Below are 20207 nucleotides of genomic sequence, written 5' to 3' on the forward strand. Positions count from 1 at the left end.
CTAGGAGTGACTTGGAAAATCATTTCCCCTTCGCCTCTCCTATCATGCTGAGGGCAGGAGCCTTGATTGCAACGCTCCCACCCCTACCCCAGGAGAATTGTAGCTCTACCTCCAAAGTGCAAGTTAAGTGTTATGACTCTGCTGCTACCCAGCTCTGGGGAGGACACTCCTAAACAAACACTTCTCTCATCTGGACCAAGAGAAACTACAGAGCTTCCTATTACCTCATTGTGATCCACACCGTGACCCTCTGCAGCTGCATCAGACACACCTTCATTCTTCTCTAAAAGCAACACTTGTGCCCCAGTCTGCACAGCTTTACTCACAGGAGTCATTTCTGTTCATACTGTTTCACCAGGATCAGTGGAGCTGCACATACAGCAAAGGGCAGCTCTTTCATATGGGTTCACAGGAGCAGGCACTTAATTATTTAAGCTATCCCAGCATGATCTTAGCCCACCAAATATTTTCTCTTCATCTGTCAAGAGAACTTGACCAGTATCCAGGAATTTCTCAGCAACACTGGGAAAAAAACTGAGCTACAGATGATATATAATTTTCAATATGACAGAGAAACTATTACATAAAGGACTTCAGAGCCAATACAAATCAACATCTTATGAGGTTCTCACATCTTCCAAATGAGAATCTGCTCTGGCCACGCCGGTTCCAGTTTTTGGCTTTTTTGTTTGGGGGTTTGTTTTGTTTTTTTTTTTTTTTCCTTTTAAGATAATAGTTACAGCTAGGAATTACCTACATTTTAATGAGAAACATAATTTTGGTAGAAAGCCAATTGCTGGAATAAACATTTACAAGTCCTAGAATACAACCACTACACCAAGTACCATGATCCTTCTTAACAAGACAAAAAAGGGTAATTTTTTTTAGGTAACATTAATTTTATACTTAATTTTAATATTTAACTTTCTGCTGTACCTTCACTTGAACCATCTTTCCTCCACTGATTTTTAAATTTCTAAACACACACTAACTCAAGCTAATAGAGTTAGAAGTTTACTTCGTGGGAGTTTTTAATGCTTTGAAGAAAGAGAATGTGTGTTTATAACTAAAATCATGTTTATTTAGAACACAATTCTTCAAGCACATAATTATGTAAATACTCCTTGGCTAGGCCAAAAATATTGTCTTCAGGATTTGTAAGCTGGGAGCCAAGATTCCCACTGTTGGAGCTCTATGAGGAACAAGCCTGCTACAGGCAACAGAGTAGCAAAAGCCCAACTCAGACTGGGCCTTGAGGTTTGCCTGTATTTATTCCCCATTCAATGGTCACCCTCTTCTTGCACTGTTAAGGAGCAATTATCTCTGTTGGAGAGTCAGCCACAGCAATTAGCATCACTAAGTGTATCACCTAATAAGCAGGAACTCATGTCCTTGCTGCCCTGGGTCAGACACAAGTCCTGCCAACCTAGTACCTGGTCCCAATGGCCACTGGTGCCAGTGGCTTTGGGAGATGGTGGTCCACAGCCCAGGAGCCAGCCTTGCAGTACATGATATATAATTCATTGTTCTCACATACTCATGAGAGACCCAGGTCTGTGTATACATTCAGATGGAACCGCAACCCTTTCCTACTGCTATCTACCACACAATGTTTATCAGGGCTTACAGACCACTTCCTTTTTAAAACCCTTATTGAAATTTGCACAATAAACAATTTACCCAATTGGTTTTAGGAAGCCCTCAGCCCTTTTCCTTTCAAGGCAAAAGAAAACAGATTTATTTATTATATAGACACAGGCTGGACTCTGGAGGGGCCAGGGGAGGCAAGGGAGAGGGCTCAAGGCTCTGGATGTGAGCATGGACATTAGGAGGGGATGTGCCTGCCCCATGAGACTGTCAAACCTCAAGAGACAAGGGTATATAACACCTACCCTCCAATCTAGACATCAAAAATCATCCAGATTACAAGTTAAAGGCCCTTTGCAGAAGTGGGGCAGCAGCCTAGGTTTCCTGCAGGTGCCAGGGTTAGGAGTCACTCACACAGCATGGCCTTGGCTGTTCCCCTCCTACAGCACTGCCTGACCACCAGTAATCAGGGATGGGGCTAGGCTTAACCTCACTGACCTTTCTCCCAGCTGAATGTATAGCCTATATAGAGCTCTGGTTTGAACGATGAGAGGACCACAAAACTGCTGCTTCACCATTCACTTACAAAGCCTCTGAGCTCCTGGAGCCCACTGGGCTCAGGTTTGCTGCAGCCAGAAACAGCTCTGCCCATAGTTGTGGTTTTGGTCCCTGGATTTTTGTTTGGATTCTGAGGAAGCTGTGGAAGGCATCCTCAGGGGCACAGCAGCTTCCAAATCACCCCGTACCAGATGTGGGGGGCACAGCTGGGAGCACAGACACTTTCCCTTTATTGGGTTTGACTTTCAATTATATTTCAACTTTTCCAGGTGCAAAACACTGTGTGAATGTTGCACCCCATAGGAATTTGACTGCCCCATGAATTAAGGATTTGCAGATCAGGTGTTACAAGCCAAGCATGCAGTTGTTCTGAATTCAGGACATCACATGGGAGGCCAAGGGAGAAAGAAAGAAGGAAAAATCTTTCTGAACAGAGAAGGTACATCTTTAACACCATTCCTACAAAAAAAGAGGGGACAAGAGAAGCAAGGTAGTACTTGCTCCTTGGGAGAAGATGCCCACTTGAACTAAGATTTCAGAAAGCCACACAGCTATAAGAAGGACTGAGAGCTCCAGCTGAGATCTACTGAAATGAAAGCCCTACCCTAGGTGAGCCAGGCAAGGGTCAGTAATGCAAGCGCAGTAGCAGGGGAAGCTTTGAGCCTAAAGCAATTCACAGGTACAGAAGACTCCCAAAAGAACAGTAGCTTCTCCTATTCTTTTGGTAAACCGAGGATTTATATCAGCCTGAAGCCTGAACAGTTTCCTCTCCCTTTTCTACCATGGAAAACCCTCTACTGGGTTTTTTGGTGGGATTTTTAGTTTTTCCTTCTGAAGCTGCTTGTATTACAGGGTACAGAGGGAAGAAAACACAGTTATCACACAGGAGCAGTAGCTTTAATGCAAGATATAAATAATTAACTTTGGTTTTCTCTTTCTGCCTGAACTGTTGTCATCTGCAAGGGGCAGAAGAGCCAGGATCCCCTTCCTACTCTGAGGAGGGCAGGCAGCTGGTTTGGGCAGCAACTCCCAGACTGCCTGGAGATTTTGACCCTTTGCCCAGCTGCTTTCAGACCCCTGAAGAGGAGGAATACTTTTGCTGGGGATGTGCTGACCTTTCTGCATGGCAGGAATTCATGGCAATGCTTTGAATGTGAGAAGTGCAGCATCACTTGGTAAGAGATGCCACATTAATGATATACCTAACACTGGCAGAGCTACTTTCATGTTAAAAAACTCCACTTTTTTTTTAATGAACTTTACATCACTTGCAGATCTTGCATGAAATGCATCCACATCTGGAGGTGAAGGAGTTAACCAGCTGGTACCAGACATGCTGCAGACAGAAGGGGAGAAGTCAGGGATGGATATAGTGGCAACAGGCATCTCTCAAGTGCAAAATCGTTATGGCTTTCATAACTTGCTGTCAAAAAAATGAAGGGTAGAGCACAATTTTTTTGCTGGAGTGCTTAGGGTAGGAAGCATCACAGCTGGAGCTGGGATAGTTCAGTCTTGCAAAATTCTGTTTGTATTCTCTCAAGGCCATGAATACTTGCTGGACAAGCCAAATGCAATTAATTCATGGTAAGAGCTGGCAAGTACAATTCCATCCCCAGATTTCCACCCTTCCCCTCCATCCTGACACACACATTCTGCCTCCAAAAAAATATATGCTTGTCAGGAAAGAAAGCAAGGAGGAGTGCTGTGTCCTGGGCTCCAGCTCTGCCTCCAACACTAAGTTCCAATATTCAGCATTCCCAGGGCCACTCATTTATTCTCTCTGCTTTGGCTGTGGTTAGCTTCTTTTGGGGAGGGGGTGGCAGTTAAATTCACAATTAATCACAATTTTAAAGCACTTCACTACTTTTCAGAGCAGAGATGTTACAGATGGGGAAGTGTTAGAAGTGAGCAGTAAAATGCTGCTATTAAGCACCTGAAGGTCATGAATGTCCTCTACATGAAGGAGGGAAAACTTCCTCCCTCCTACCCCCATCCCTTCTTGATAGCACAGATTAAAAACAAAGCCAGCTGTTCAGTTGGGAGTGACTTTAGTTTAAATCTTTCTGTTTCTTGCTCAATAACCCTTTCATTATAAGCTTCCTGCTGGGAAAGTTTGTGAGCCAAGGCATGCTACTGAACACGCAGCACACTGTCTGCAGAGGACAAGCGCCCCGTGAGCCCACATTCACATCTTTGCTGAACTGCTACAATTTCTAGATCCGATGAGGCAAATCAGAGGGTGTTGGTTTAAAAATAAAAAATAAAAATATTAAGGCACAAGCTGTTCTCCATGAGAAACTAATCACATGCTGGAAAGTTCTCTAGCAGTTTGAAGAGGAGGCAAGAAACAGAAGGAAGAAGGTCAGGGATTTGTGTGCAGCAGGCTGTTTCTCACCCTGCACAGATGACATTTGTAACATAACCTTTCCAGGTGAACAAACTGTTTCAGTTATGAGCTAGATCCAAAGTCCTTTGAGGTCTGTAGTAAATTCCCAAGATCCTGGATGGGCTTTTGGTCAAATTCTCCATTGTTTGCATGAAAGGAAAAATCTAAATATTAATAATAAGCTTAGCAGTTTGGAGGCCTTGCTAGCAAATACTGGATTGGATGAAAGAGGATGGAGAGAAATAAAACATGATCAGAAAACTAGCATAGTCCACAAAGAGTGTTTATAACTGCTACCTATAGCTCTGGTCTAAGCCTGGAACACTTAAGTCACTTATATTTGGTACATAAATCACAAAATTGAAGAGTACCCCACATTGCCTCAGAAATGCCTTCTCTGAAGCACTGTTCTTGAGAATGAGGTAATCAAAGTCACACGTGACTTTGTTAGTACAGAAAATAACACTATTCAGTGCTACCTGCCTACATACATAACTCCAGGGGAAGTTGTTATCGTGGTGCACAGAGCCCAAACAAGCCAGTTGTGGGCTGTGATCTGGTGGAAACTGCGTGCAGGGAAAGCCTGCTTAGTAACACCCCCAAAATGCAAATACCCATCCAGGCTAGGAGCATCAAGCTTTCCACCCTTCAAGTACCTCTAGCTCAATTTTTACTTCTGCTGAACCATAACTAAATTCAATGACCTCTTGTAAGCTTCAGATCAGTCCATGCAGTCTTTGTTTATACAGACTTGTCAGCAATTTAAGAAACCATACTTAATTGGGCTGACTACAGCCCCGCGAGAACACAGTGGTTATTCTTTTCTCTTCAAACACTGCTCAACCCAACACGTTACTGAAACCAGAGAGCCCACACCAGTCCTCCTCCCCCAACCACTTGGGTGCATGTTACATTCAAACAGGTTCACCACCTTCATTCCCAAAGCTGTCACTTTCTCTCACTAGGTTACTCATTTTTGATATATTTATTTGCCCAGTGCTGGAATATCCTGTGTCTGCTGACATAAGTGATTGCACGGCAGCCGAGGCTCTTCTCCCACAAGCAGAGTGTGTTTAGGCTCTTTTGGGGTTTGTACAGCCCAGACCTCACAGGCAGCTGGACTTGGTTCTGTTAGTCATCGATCAATCTTTCAGAGCAGTGGCTGACAAATTTGTTTTAACACAAGTGTCTAAACAAAAAAATTCTACTGCTCTTTTACTGCAAGAGTGAAGAGGAAAAAACCCACCTTTTTTTTTTTCTACAATGAAATCTGAATACCAGGTCTGTTTCAAATGACAGAAAACATAAATGCTGTAATTACAGAATTTAGCATGCTAGTGGAAGAGGATACTGCCTTCTACCTCAGAGTGAGATTCCACTGTGCAGCTACAAAAACACACTGGGGAAGGTAAAGTCAATGCCAAGTCCTAATGAGTTTCAGTAGCACAGAAGTACACTCGGAATTTTACTCCTACAGCAATGGTCTCTTGGGAGAGTATCACACCCCTTCATCCAAGGCCCTCTAAGCTGAGCCTGAGCAAAACACCATTCCCAGGATTTCATCCTGCAATTTCTTTAATTTGTCAAGAGCCTGAGCTAGAATATACCTTTTAGGAGAAATCAAATCTATAGAAGTTTTAGAGCAATAGAACAGTCTGCTTAATCTTGTGTCTTAAAGGCAGAACATTCATTAAACAAGCTCATAATGTGCTAATTCAGGGGAATATCTTTTTTTCCAAAAGGCTAGCATTACAAAATAGTGTCACTAAATACTACCAGAAAAACAATCCAGTCGTTTCTAAAGTTCAGCAATGTTCATGACGACATTCCTGTCCCGAGACTGCCACCAAGATGTTCTCATACAACCCAGTCATATGGAAGTCATAGCTCTCTCAGAGCAGCTGTGTTTTTTGGAAGTGACTTCATATTTTTGGATGTTGTCTACCCCATGGAATCTAACATCTTCAACAGCAAATAAAGCTCTTCCTTTCATCCCATGCCACATTTCCTCCATGTAATAAAGGTGGTAGATGATTTTTAACTCTACAATGACTTTTTTGCTGCTTTCCCTTAAAACACAGGGTCTGTATCTCTGTAAACGCCTTTGCAAGATTCTAGTATTTCTAACATAAAGTGAGTTGAGATTTGTGTACAAGACAGGAAGGATTCTTCTTCTCACTTGCCTCACATCTGTGCTGATGTGGACCTACTGACTCACTCCAAAATAGTCACTCTTGTAGTAAGCGAGTTCCTTTCCCAAAACTACATGTTTCATAATGACAGTTCCACTACATGGCTGTCTGGCATACCACAAGGATTGTTGGTCACCATCTTCAGGAGAGGTCCAGGCTGTATGGGACATGCCAAAATACACCCCTGGACTCTTCCCCCGGGGGCCATGTGAACCAGCAGCTCAGAGACAGGGCTTGCCAACAGACAACACCCCCACAGCCTCCTGTTGTTAAAGTGATGATTGGCAACTCTTGTAAGAGGGTAATAAGAGAGGACATGTCAGGCTCCAGTGACGTGGTGAGACAAAGGGCTGGGGTTCACCTTGTTCACCAAGGGAAGCTGGAAGGAACTTTGCTTTTCATTAGTGCCTCACCTTCCCCAGCCATTCCCTGTGGGCGCAGTCCATGCAGGGGAAGAAACACTGCTCCCCACACATTCAGGCAGATGAGCTTCAGTACAGCACCAGCCTGTTGAGTCACAGTACAGTTCCCACAGACATCAGCCAAGGCAAAAGCTAACTCCCATCATCCCTCCTGCCCTGCTTTGCATGATACCCAAGTCCTTTCTCAGCCTTTCCTTCTTCAGTAAACAGCGCTGAAGCCTCACTACAAACAACGCAGAGAGCTGTCCTTTTATCTGCTCAGGAACATACTTGACATAAAAATCAAACATTTCCATTTCAAATAACAGCCATCTGCACACACTGCTATAGTGTATCGGCCATTCTGTCTCACCAGTCAGCTGCTCACCCCTGAAAAGCAGCTGGATCTCCACAAGCGCCGAATGGACGTACACCACACATAGCTAATGAAGCACAGGGAACACTGCTCTGAGACCCTGCTGTCAAGATCTGCCCCAGCTTTTTTGATTTGAGAACTTGTGCAAGTGGCTCCCAGATCCATTGGCATACAGCTCTTATCAGTTCAGTTCCTGCAGGTCCCAGTGACCATATTTACTCCCTGGTGTGCTGGGAATTTGATAAAGGAGCACTTGACTTCAGCATTTTGGAGTAAACTCCAGACATGTTCAGCTGTTCCAGACCCAGTTCATTTTCCACCTCACCCAGATCCCTCAGACTAAGAGCAAATTTCAGATTTCACAGAAGTACCTGAGGATACAGATGCTCAAAACAACACCAGGTTCCTAAGGGGCTTTAGGAAAAAGCTTTTTGCTTTTTTAAATCCCTAAAAGCCTTATACATATTTTAAGGTACCTTTGAAAATGGGAGGTGTTAGAAGTAACTAAGGCGTTCAACACCTTCACTTCAAATGGACAGACCTAGAACATCAGTGTTTTTCCCTCAAGATTTCCATTAAGTGCATTTGCTTTCCAGTTTTCTTACACTGAGAACACTGCTCTAGACCAGTGTAAAATCAGTCTTATTAACCAAGTTATGAAGCTCTGCATAAAATGGTGGAAAGATGCAAAAGTGATAATATATGTACATTTAAAAAAAAATAAATCATACCTTAAACATATTTTCTACTAGCTAGCTTAAAATTAAAGGCAGCAAGATAGTAAGCTTCTTACCAAAAGTTAAGAACTCAACAATGTAAATAAAAGTATCTAACAGAATGTAGGTGATGAGTCTCAGCTTCATTTTCTTCATATAACTGCTTGAAGGTTGAGTGCCTGACCTTGGAAGCCTTGGTGGGGCTTCCCATTGCCACACCAGGTAACAACCTGATTTTGCAACAGTGCCAGCCCACACTAACTTCACAGGCTTCTTCTCACCCAGGAAGGTGCCCTACGCAGTTGGCGAGAAGCTCATTAGTGTGGGCTTGTACTTCCCTCATCATTCTGCTCCACCCTATCAACCACTAATTATTTTATATAAAGCAGAACATTTTTCTTTAGCCTACACAGTAAAGGACAAAATTCAAAATAATTGGACTAGCAAGTCAGGCAAGGAAAAACAGAACCACTGCTGCTATGTCAGCTCAGGGCACTTGGACTGCTAACACGCTTGGGGGGCTGTGCCAAGGACACCCACCCAATGGGTGCTGGAGCACTCAGCTGTCCAGAGGAAAGCAGCGTCTGAGTCAGCTGGGGTGCTGCTATATGGGAAGTCCCAAACACATATGGTCCAGCAATCACCTATCTCAGCAGTTCAGGGAGCATTATGGGGTTAGCATTTGATGGCTCAGTTGTTCCACAGACCTAACCCTGCAGTGCTTTTGGAAGAGCTACCCAGATTGTTTTGTTGTCTTGAGTAAGACCTGTCTAGAATTGAAAATTTGCATACATATATAAATATATATGCAAGCTGTGGCTAGCCAGGAGGGAATTAAGCAAGGAAGTAGTCAGGAATTGGGAATAGCAGGGTGTCTTTTAGTTATTTAAGGTATTAGCTGAGCCAATGGGTATGCTTTTCCTGTTTTAAATAGACACAGTAAGATAAAGGTCAGCAGGGGAACTGGTTACATTTCTCTTTCCCACGTATAGGTATACTGCTGTGGAGGATGTAATCCTGCCAGAACACTTTTAAGATACAGAATAATTTGGAGATTTTAGAAGTATCATATTGGCTTCATCAGCTCAAAGCACAGTGTGTTACAGGTACCAATTCCCTGTGAAAGCCAGAAGAATCTGGGCATTCTGATACTCAAACAGCAAAACTAAATCCTGTTATGCAACTAAGGCATCCCATAGCAAAACTTGCTTAGCATCAAAGCTAACTACCCTGTGTGCCTATCTTTGTAGAAAAAAACATCACATTGTAGGGAAAATATATTTTCTAATCAGCTTTCTTATGCTTCAACAGATAATTGAACTAGAAATGAATCTCAAAGTGCACCAAGAGGCTCAATAAATGCCACCAAAAATGGTAATTGCTTAGGTTAGGCAACAAGATACTCACTGGCACTCTTCCTGATCTATTATCATGCAAACTTGATACAGACACTACGCCGCCCATGGAACCCACCTTTATTTTAGTGGCTTACCATCTTAATTTGTAATGAAACCCATATTTTTTCAGTATATTAAACAATTATAGAAGCAGCTCTTTCAGATAAAGAAATAAAAATCATGATCTTACAAACCTGCATACCCTACTGAGGTCAGTAAGAGCCTTCAGTTTACAGGCTGACTTGCAATTACATTTATAATGCACTCTGGTTCATTAGAAACCAATTAAGATCACTGGCAGCTGTAAATAATTCAGTTAATCAATTGCTAGCTTTAAAGTGCAAAGAAAATGATGTTTCTGATTATAAAAGTACTTTTAAAGATTATATCATTTCTTGAAGGGAGAATATTAAAGGTTGGTTTTTATAAATATATATACACACACACACACACATACAGGCATGTATATAAAAGCCCAAGAGAATTTGTTCCATGGAGAAATGTAGAAGGACCTTTACAATGGGCATTCTGCAGGTTGCTTCCTTAGTCTTAAACATGAAATCTGAGACTGACCATGCAAAATATACAGCAGTGTGTCTGAGGTCTCAAGCATATTGTATCTTGTATCCAGATTCCGTTTTATAGTTTCCTTATTGCCTCCAGAATCATTACTCTGGAGAACATGCTGTTAACTCAGCAAAAGTCAGAACCCTGCAGTAAAGAGCTTAGGGAAAAGCTATTACAGAAACTAAAGTGCAAGGTGTGATGTTACTGGAATATTCCTGAATAAGGAACTTAAAGCAATCAATTTGTTCTACTTTTGTTTTGGAAAGAGAGTAATGAAATTGCTCTTAGGATCCAAAATGAACAAGAGATCCATTCCCCCCCTTTATTGTAAAAAAACACATCTTGCAAAATCTGTTTTAATGGCTTATTTCTGGTCCAGGGATTTCAAAATGTATATGGCTATCCTCCAAACCTTCCTTGAAAGACATGAAATAAGACTGTGTTTTGGTTTAACTTAGGAAAAACATTCTCATTGTATGCAAAGTCCTTCCCTGGCCTATGGGAAAAATACATCACAGTGGCCATGAGTTGTGAAACCCTCATTGTATGAACCATGATGTGTGATTTGAAAGACACCTCATTTCACCTTTTTGCTTGACCAATTGAGCTATCACTGAAGGGCAGAGGTACAAGAAGTCGACCAGTGTTTGGTTCAGGAGTTACATGCATTAGCTTAGGCTTGGTTCAGCAGAGCATTAGCACCCTAGTTTAACCTTAAGCATCTCTGTATTCTCTGTTGAATTTGCAGCAATAGCTGAAAGTCATCCCAAAGGGCAGTCCTCACAGTGAACTTTATCTGAACAATGGTTTCAAAATAAAATACGTAGACCAGGGAATAAGGGGATTTGATATTAATTGCTATTCTTTGGATGCATTCAAATACTACTAGTTTTTGGAAAGGCTGCTTTCTCAGATCATTGTGATACTACCAAGAACCTCTGGCATCTGAACAAACAAAATGAGTGTTGAAGAGGAGTGAGCTGGCTTTGTCATATGGCAATTTAAAGAATAATGGACTTCTAGTGACAAGTCTCCACGTTGTGCTATTATGTTAGAAATGATTGCGGAGGAAGTTTGTTTAGGATTTAGGCCCAAGGTTCCCTAAGCAAGGCTTGTAAACAGTGTGGAAGTTGACTTTCCTGTTGATGATAGGAAGATTGACAGCTAACAGCAACCTTTGTGTAGCAATGACAACTGTGATTATTTTGCAGTTTCCCTGCAATGTGATTAGACTGTAATTAGACTATGGCTCTGCTGGATTTTTGGATTGCTTAATTGATGGCCCCAAACCAAATGACCTTCACTATGAGAAAAAACCCCTGAGACTTGAATTCCCTGCCACTGAACGGGTTTAACGCATTCTAGTGCGGTTTCATGCTTATAGTGAATGAACCTTCTTTACAGACTTTGGATAAAACCCACATAAAGTGTGGAAATATCCACAAACACATTCTGGACCTGGGTCCAGGTGACTCTACCGAGGCATCTGTTACTAAAAAGTTCCTCAAATTTCGTTGAAAGAAATGGTTTTCTATTTTGATTTAGAGAATGGTATAAATTTCTTTCCTCAGATCCATAAAGCTGTCATGAAGATGAAACTCCTTTTATAATGAAAAGATAGTTGTCAACTATTGGTACAATCTTGGTTTTATGGAAATCTGAAAGTTGTGTTATTATCACCAGTGAGACAAAGATATAATCTGGTGGATCCAGAATAAAGGAAGCGCTGCAGTTTCTTTATACTGTATATTTTTACAGTGTGTTGCTCAGGGCACATTTCTAAGCTTGGAGAATTAATATTTTCAGATCATCTACTTAGTGAAGAAAAGAGTAAGGCATAACAGGATGACTGTTTATAGGCACAAGGACAACATTTAATTGAATGGATGTTAAAAACAAACAACAGAGCAAATAATGTCTGAAAAAATAACTTTGAGAAAATAAATCAGAATTAATTTCCTCAATTAGGAACAAGTTTCTAATGAGAAGTGTAGCTTATGAGCCCATCTTGGAAATTTTTAAATACATCCAGAAACTTGAGCCACAAGCTTATATTTGGCAAAGAGTATCAAAATGTTCCAACATTATATAATAAGACTGAGTGATATAAACACAGCCCATGCATGAGAAAGTTGCCTATTTATGCTTCATATATCAAATAAGGTGATGGAAACATGCCAGTATTTTAAAAGATCCTATTAAAAGTAAAGACTTTTCTTTCCATTCTTCGCAAGAAAGAGTAAATTTACAGAAGATGGAGACAGGACCCGAGTTCTCTTCTTGGACCCACTATCAAGGTCTCCATTCAAAAGTCAACACAGCTTCTTATTTTCTCCCTTTCTAGCGTCTAGGTATGCTCATTGATCACACGGAAGGAGGCCACTTTGTGGATATACATATCCATTTATAAACAGACTTAAAAATCTTCTAAAATGAGCTAATGATTTAGCCTGGAGCATTTCTCTGCAGTTCAAGGCCATTCATTAGCAGCTGCCAGCTATGCTACAGCCCCCTCTCTAATCAGTCATTCCATCATCACTTTAGGACACTTGTAATGCTTGACAGAACTTTAATATGAAACTTCCCAAGGCAGTTGTCAGATGGCCTTGAGTTCTGACCATGGTATGATTCACGTGTTCAGGAAAGTAATTTCATGCTATGCGTGTTGCTGAACTGCAAGCTTTTAGTTCTGACTTCATGGTACTTAATCTCTTCCATGCCAAAAATTGCTTCAATAGCATCTTTTATGTTCAGCTGAACTGCTGCACTAGCCCAAGGGAAAACTTTGTTTCAAGGTGGATTTAAATTTTGCTGGAAAAAAAATTCTTAACAGACAATTTAATACAATTTACACTGTTGATCCTTCTGCCTGTGATGTGCATTCTGTGATGCAGAATGGCTCTGCCCACCTCACCCCTATCAACAACCAGCACACAGCATCTGTCTCTGCTGGAAATGAGGATTTCTTCTCTTCTCTTGCCCATACTACTTGTTCTCCAGGGACTTTCAAGTGACTGGCCTTCTGAACACCTTACTGGCTTTCTGGAGCTGCACGGGCATTGGATCAGTGGAGGCGGCTGCTCACTGCTGCACTGTGCCCTACTCAGGCAGAGACAGCCCTGCTCCAGGGAACTTGCAGCCTCACCAGCAAGGCAGACCAAAAAGCACCATCTGTGGTATGTTTCATACACACCACAAAGACTGGAAGGGCCTCACTCCAGGGCAGATCTAGATATTAAATATAAATCCCCAAGCACTGTCATACCCACAGATCAACCCTCCTACTACCACTCTTAAGCTGGAAAGAAAGTGAAGAGTGACTTTGCAGGGTGTCCTCCCCATGGCTCCCTCTCAGACTTGTCCCTGTAATTAAATGATCCCTCTGCACAGCTAGCTCATCCCAAAGCAGCTAAAACCAGTGGCTGAATGAGATGGAAATAGCAGTCATTTGCCACAGATGGTGTGTGGACATCAGGAGCTAACAGTGTCTGTGTCCGAACAACAGCCTTCTAACTCCTGGTAAAAACTGGCCAGTTTTTACAACCGTTATTTGGAGCGCAAGCTATGAATACTACTTCTCTCCCAAACATTTCTCTGTCTCATTCACTCCAAACTGTTCTTCAGCCCAACTTGATGCCTTGCTGTCCTGTGTTCAGACTACAGTTTTCTGCAATGGGCTGGCTTCCCAAATACCTGATGTTCAGGATATGACGCTGGGGAGACCTGAGGATATTTTACTTCTTTCAAATAACAGATCCGTGCAAATGAGAACTCTCTCAAAGTACTCTGCAGAGCTGATGCCAGTCATAATTGCAGAGTTCCAGTGTTTAACAAAGACTTCACTCTGGGGACAAGAGCATTGTCCAGCAAAGGAGGCAACAGAGACATCAAATCTATATGCCAGATGTCGGTGTCGTAACTTGTACCAAGACTCCTTTCTCTTTGTGCACTTGGCCTCTCTGCCTGCAACGTGCGTTTCCCAGCTGGAAAGACCTCGCACACTTCTAACACTGGGAAAAAGAGAATTGCCCAAAGGGAAAAAGTACAAAAGGTTTGCCTCTGCTACAGGAAACTGAAACTGCCAACAGTCTGCTTTGCTGAACTGAGTACGTCGGCAGAATTAGGGTTTAGCAAGGTATCAGTAGTGTGTGCATGGACAGAAAAGAAGAGAAAGAATTTCCCAAGTCAGGTTATTTTCTCTCAAAACAACATAGAATAGAGAAATAAAAATTCAGGGATTGGAGCTCTTCGCAGTCTGGAATTTCAGTCCATGAAAAATTCCAGGTTTGTTCTCATTTTGTCACCTTCCCAAATCGGGATGTAAGTCTCAGTCTCGGGAGTTTATCTATGCATGGATTTAGGTATCAAGCTTTCATATATGTGTATAATATTTCATTTCAGCAAGATGAAAATCTTTCCTGTCATCTTTCTCTTTTTGATTTTCTTAAAAAAATGCAGTTGAAAATTAAACGTGTTAATACAATGATTACAATTTCCTGTAAAAATGAATAAGCAACAAAACTGTTACATTTCTATGAAGTATTTTGAGTTAATCAGGTCATTATTTTCCAGTGGAAGACTACTCACTTGGGAGGTTCTGACCAGCTGTAACTCTAGCATTTGAAAATCTTTCACCCAAGGAAATTAAAGAATATCAGAACCATGAAAACATGGGAGCATGGCAAAGGGCTTATGACACTGTAGGGATGCCTATCAGTCGTGGGAGCACCGTGATGCTGAAGTCTTATTTTCTCATTCTTCTCAGCTGGACACCCTTCATACCCCTTAACACAGTGTTAGCTATGTATGAATATACAAGCAGTGCGCTTAGTGTGCAAACTAGAAACCAGATAAAACTCCAGTAGATGGCGCTCAAAAATATCCCAAAGTTGTGTCCCTGCGTGGCTCCAAGAGCACCTTAGTGCCGTGCAGGAGGCTGGGTGCAGGTCGCTCTGCCAGGGGCCTGAGGGGGATTTGGCACACGGGCTGGGCTGGCCCAGCGATGTCAGCGGGACTCTGCTGAGCCCGTCCTGGAGACCATCAGAACTGCAGGCCCCATACACAAGGGTTGGTTCAGCAGTGGCAGGCAGCTGTTGCTCATCTGCAATGGGAAAGGGGGCCATGCATGTCCCAGTTCCCCCCAGTTCCCGCTTAGCACCCTGCTCTGTCATGCACAGCCATCGGCTGTACTTACTGGTCGCTCTCTAGCTCAGTGTGAAGCTAACAGAAAATACACACAAAGTTAATGGATTAAGAGACCAGAGTCCTGTAAAAATGCAGTGAAGTTTTGGAAAAGTGCTGAGATCCAGGGCAGTTGTAGAACAGGATTTGCTGGGTGGGGGAATGACTGTGTGCCAACTGATGTGCAGTTGTGTTGTTTAGTAACAGCCAGTTCTGGTGCCAGTTTTAAATTTTGTAGCCGTGACTGGAAAGAGCTTGTTGTATTGCAAACATGACTGAGTAGTAATTCTTCAACAGAAGCACAAATGGTTTTACCACCACCAGGGGGAATGGCTTTTATTGACCATTTTGACCAGAGTGAAAGTTGATACCATCTGATCGAGTCCCTGGTTGGTGGCCCATGGGAAATGATCTAACAGCCAGTTCCCCTGAAGTCCCACAAAGGCACTGCCAGAAGTGCATTAGCAGCAATACACTGTGATTCGTCAGATGCTCCAGGGTGCCCAGCAACACTGTGTGGAGCCCAGATCTCCTGTCATCTGCTTTACACAAAGCAAAACAAAGCCCTTTATCTAGCCAGTGAACAGATCCATCATGAGCAGCAATGGTGAAAGCCTTTCCGAGCTGGTTGCCAATGTGCTTCAGTCCTTCTCTGGAGTACTTACCTCTGCTTTAACATTAGTATGAGCAAAACACACATATGTACATGGATTTTTCCTGATTTTTTTTTTTTTTTTTGTCCTGTCCTGAGCTTCAGGCTTGATGCTTTCACTTCTGCCACTTTACAGTACAACTTCACTTTTCTGTGTCTGGAGATAAGTCCTTTAGTCCTGTCTGGCATGATCAAGCAGCCCAGGCTACAGCGAGGAAGAGATGGCTGCTCAGAAAAGCCATCTCAGCCCCACTGATGTCAGCACACAGCGGGGCAGAACTTGAGCAAGTCAGTGAATGTGATGTGAATGCTGTGCCCAATGCTGATGGTTTACATCTTTCATAATACTTGGAGCTGGTGGCAATTTGGGCTATGATGCCTTCATGTCCCAGCTGCTGTGATGGAGGAACTGAATATTTTGTCAAGGGAAGAAAAGCTTATTTTCTTGGTTGTTTGGGTTTTCTTAATTTCAAAAGGCAAATGAAGGTGTTGGTCCTCTTACACTTAATCACTCACCTTGCAAGAGTTGAAACGTTAGCAGTAACTTGACTGTCTTTTTGATCTTTGCACAGGAATGACATTATTCACTTCAGCAGTTTTGCCTTTGGGCAAAAAGGGTAAGGGGTGACAGGATGGTTTGCTTCAAGCCTGGATTTCATTAAACCTAATCTGTACCAGTTTGTTCCAGATCAGGCAACAATTGATCCAGTCATTGGACTTTTTTATGAAAACTATTTATAGGGAAATGACTAAGAGATCAGGATGTTTCTTTACAAATTTATTTTACAAGCTAGAGTGATGGCTGGAAAGCCCTTTGTGTGATAGCAGAGGTCATTCTTTGAAGCACCATCAGTTGGTAGGCAAAGAATGAAATTTTCTTTGTCCCTATCTAGCTAAAACAAAACAGAAGTGGCAACACAGATGGTGATACATAACATACCCTATCAATTCCAGGGGACTAAGCCTAACCACACAGACTGTGTATCTGACCCCAGCACTCTTAACGGAGGAGCTCTTGAGTTACATGATGTGAAGTACAGAGGGATTTCAGCTCTTCCATTACATGGAAGATGAGGAAAAATGATCACGTAGGAGCAGACATCTCACCACAAGAAGCCAGAGCTAGCTTGTGGGATCAGACATTTCTTAACCATCAGACTGCAAAGGGAGTGGGGAGGTTGTGAGCCCTTGGCTTACAAACAAAGTTTCATTTCAGCTGCAGCCCCAACATGCCCGGCCCTTCCAGCAATTATTCTGGCTCTTGGCCATCAGTCTTGGGAATAAGCTTCCTTTGGGGGAGTGCATTTTTATGCTGCAAGCAGTAGAAGTATACATAACACAAGCTATTTGCCCCTACATGTAGTGAAAAAGCATATGTGTGTGTATATATGATCTTCTATCTTTTTTTTTTTTTTACCAATACAGAACAACTCAAGATATTACAAACTGGACTAGTGACTTTGGGTTTAAAAATAAGATGTCCTTCAGGACAGCACAGCTATCTCCTACAGCTCTGAGATGAGGAGCAAGAGGACTAATAGTCCAGATTAATACTCTGAGTACCTCAGAGAAGAATTGCCATTTGAGAACCTAACCAGATTTTGTCACATGGTCTGGCAGAGGGGAAAGTGGGAATAAGAAGTCTTCCTATCCTCCTCTCTGCACTCTGCCCAATGTCTGTGAAGGATATGGGGATGCCAACTACCCAGATCGACAAGGGGCTGCTGGGGTAGTCTTGGAGAACACACACACCAGTTTGCACCATGTCACAAACTGAACCCAAGTCTCATTAAGGGATGATTTGGGCTTCCCTAATTCACCATTCAATCTCCCAAGAGTTTGTCCTGCTAAATATTGAATTAAACTACCTTTCACAGGGACAATGGTGCAGTATCAGAAGAAAGCTAGCTGCAAACCATTTCAAGCTGATAGCTTAGGTTCCCTCACCCGTGCATTTCCCTTGAGAAGTGGTGAAAGTTGTTCATTGAAACTTTTGTGTTCTTTTGGGGAATCAAAATTCTCAGCTAATTCACATACAGGCATACTTTGTACTTTCTTCTCTTTGTTAAGCAGCCATTGTACTATCCAAAACACAGCAAGAGCACAGGCGAAAGAACAAAGAGCAGCAGGCCACGAGAATGTGACACCATGTCTTCCCATGCAGCTCTGTTGCTGCGGCTCGGCTGGCTGGATGTTATTTTAGTGGCTGTGCATCCCACCCATGCGTTTCTGTGGGCCCAGAAGCCGCGCTCCTGTGACGCCTTGTGAGCTTGAAGCTTATTCATGTTCAGGAATGGGAGGGTCAGGGCCATCGACACACACCAGCATCCTGCTGCCTATTATTTCCTGCCAGTGCTGGCGTCGCACCAAGCCCTAACATGACAGGTGGATGGAGTTCACAAGGAAATAATGTCATGGGCCAGTTTTCCAGGAAAGCTGTTAACTCTATTCACAAACTCGGGCCTTCAGATTGAAAGGGAACGTGGCTGAGAAGAGGTGGTGAAGGGCTGCTCTGGTGTTATTTACTTTTTTTTTTAAACAGATTATTCACTGACATCTCTTGCTGCAGTACAGAAATCTTTACCTCTATATAACACCTACCTCTTCAAGAGCAGACTGTGGCTGAACACCTTATAACTTACAAAACCACGGGGGCACTGCCTCTGCAGATCCCAAATGGCCATTTTAATTTCAGATTGCAAAAGATGGTGAGAAATAAAACTGCCTTTTGCTGAGCTAACTGGTTCCTGGGAAACAGAAAAGAAATATGAGGTGAGATCTAAGACTGATGTTAACCTGGGGATTTCAGACATTTTATAAGAATGAAACTCAGGATACAGCCAAGGATGTATCAGAAACAAGACTTACGTATTTTTAAAAGTCTCTGTCTTTCAACAAGACACTTGTCTAAAGCTCTACTGTCCCTCCATGACTTTATGTAGTGTCCAACATTTGCTGTTGTGTGTTCTTCTCTTTCTTTCATCTTTTCCTCTCTGTTTTTAAAGTTTAATACTTTCTTTCTCTTACTCTAGAAAACAAAAAAAAAAAAAGTGGTTTTCAAAAATGCCATGTTTGCCACAAATGCAAATTTTTGGATGCATGAGTTAGGACAATAGGACTCCAACTGGCTGCTCACAAGAGGAAGGATTAGGTCCTTTGTCATGTTAATAGTGACATCAACAACCTGAATAAAAGCCAAAAATTCAAGTTGATTCTGCAGTTTAAGACCATTGTTCTCCCATATGGTTTAGCCTGTAAGATTTAGTCTACACAGAGTTTTGCCAGGATTTATATAATTTTTCACATCACACAGTGCAATCCTTGATATATTAATGTACTTTTATGTATAAAAGCCCTTTACAATTGACAAAGATTTATACTGATATAGTTAAATGTTCTACAAACTAAAGGCATCAGAGGTATTGGAAATACATATGCAAAATGATGTCTGCCAATATTGTTCTGCTCTTCTTATTTTGGAGCCCATTGTAAAAACAAACCTGCTAATAATATGCTAATAATAATATTAAAGGAGCAGTAGCCCTGGACTTTGACTCTGGATAAGCCAAGCTGGGGCAAGAATACAGGATATTCCACAGGACTTGTTCCTGGCCTGGCCCTTCCAGATCCTGATGAGATTCTCACGCCTTTCTTCATTCCATACTCTGAGCCTGGTTCCCATTTTGTAGAGCTGCAGTAATATTGTACATTCATTGTTTGGTAACAGGAGCTCTTCCAAGTGTCCAAGGCAGAGAAACTTAATTCTTGATGCAAGTCCATGAAACTAACCTTTCTCTCTCTTTATTTTTTTTAAACCTGGCAATTTATGGTATTAGAACCTCAGTCACGTACAAAACATGACAGTTAAGTGACTGGGGAATCATAAATTGGGCGTTTTGACTTGAACAAATACTAAGCATTGTCATACCAAACTGATTATTATTTTAAAATACTGTCCCAGGCTATAACTGGCTTTGTGTACAATAGCAATACAGGGTGTAGTTACAGACACAATTTCCTGTGCTTAGGTTTTGAAATTATTATTTAAGATCCCTGTAACATTTGCCCGGTGCACCAGCGCAATTCCCCTATTAGATAATTTTCTATCCTTGTGAGGGCAATTTTGCTTGCGCAATGCTGCCAGAGCTTTCAGGAAGGGAGAGACAAGCAGTTGTGACAATAAATTTGCATCAG

This window comes from Strix uralensis, chromosome 19, assembly GCF_047716275.1.
Source record: "Strix uralensis isolate ZFMK-TIS-50842 chromosome 19, bStrUra1, whole genome shotgun sequence".
Lineage (NCBI taxonomy): Eukaryota > Metazoa > Chordata > Aves > Strigiformes > Strigidae > Strix > Strix uralensis.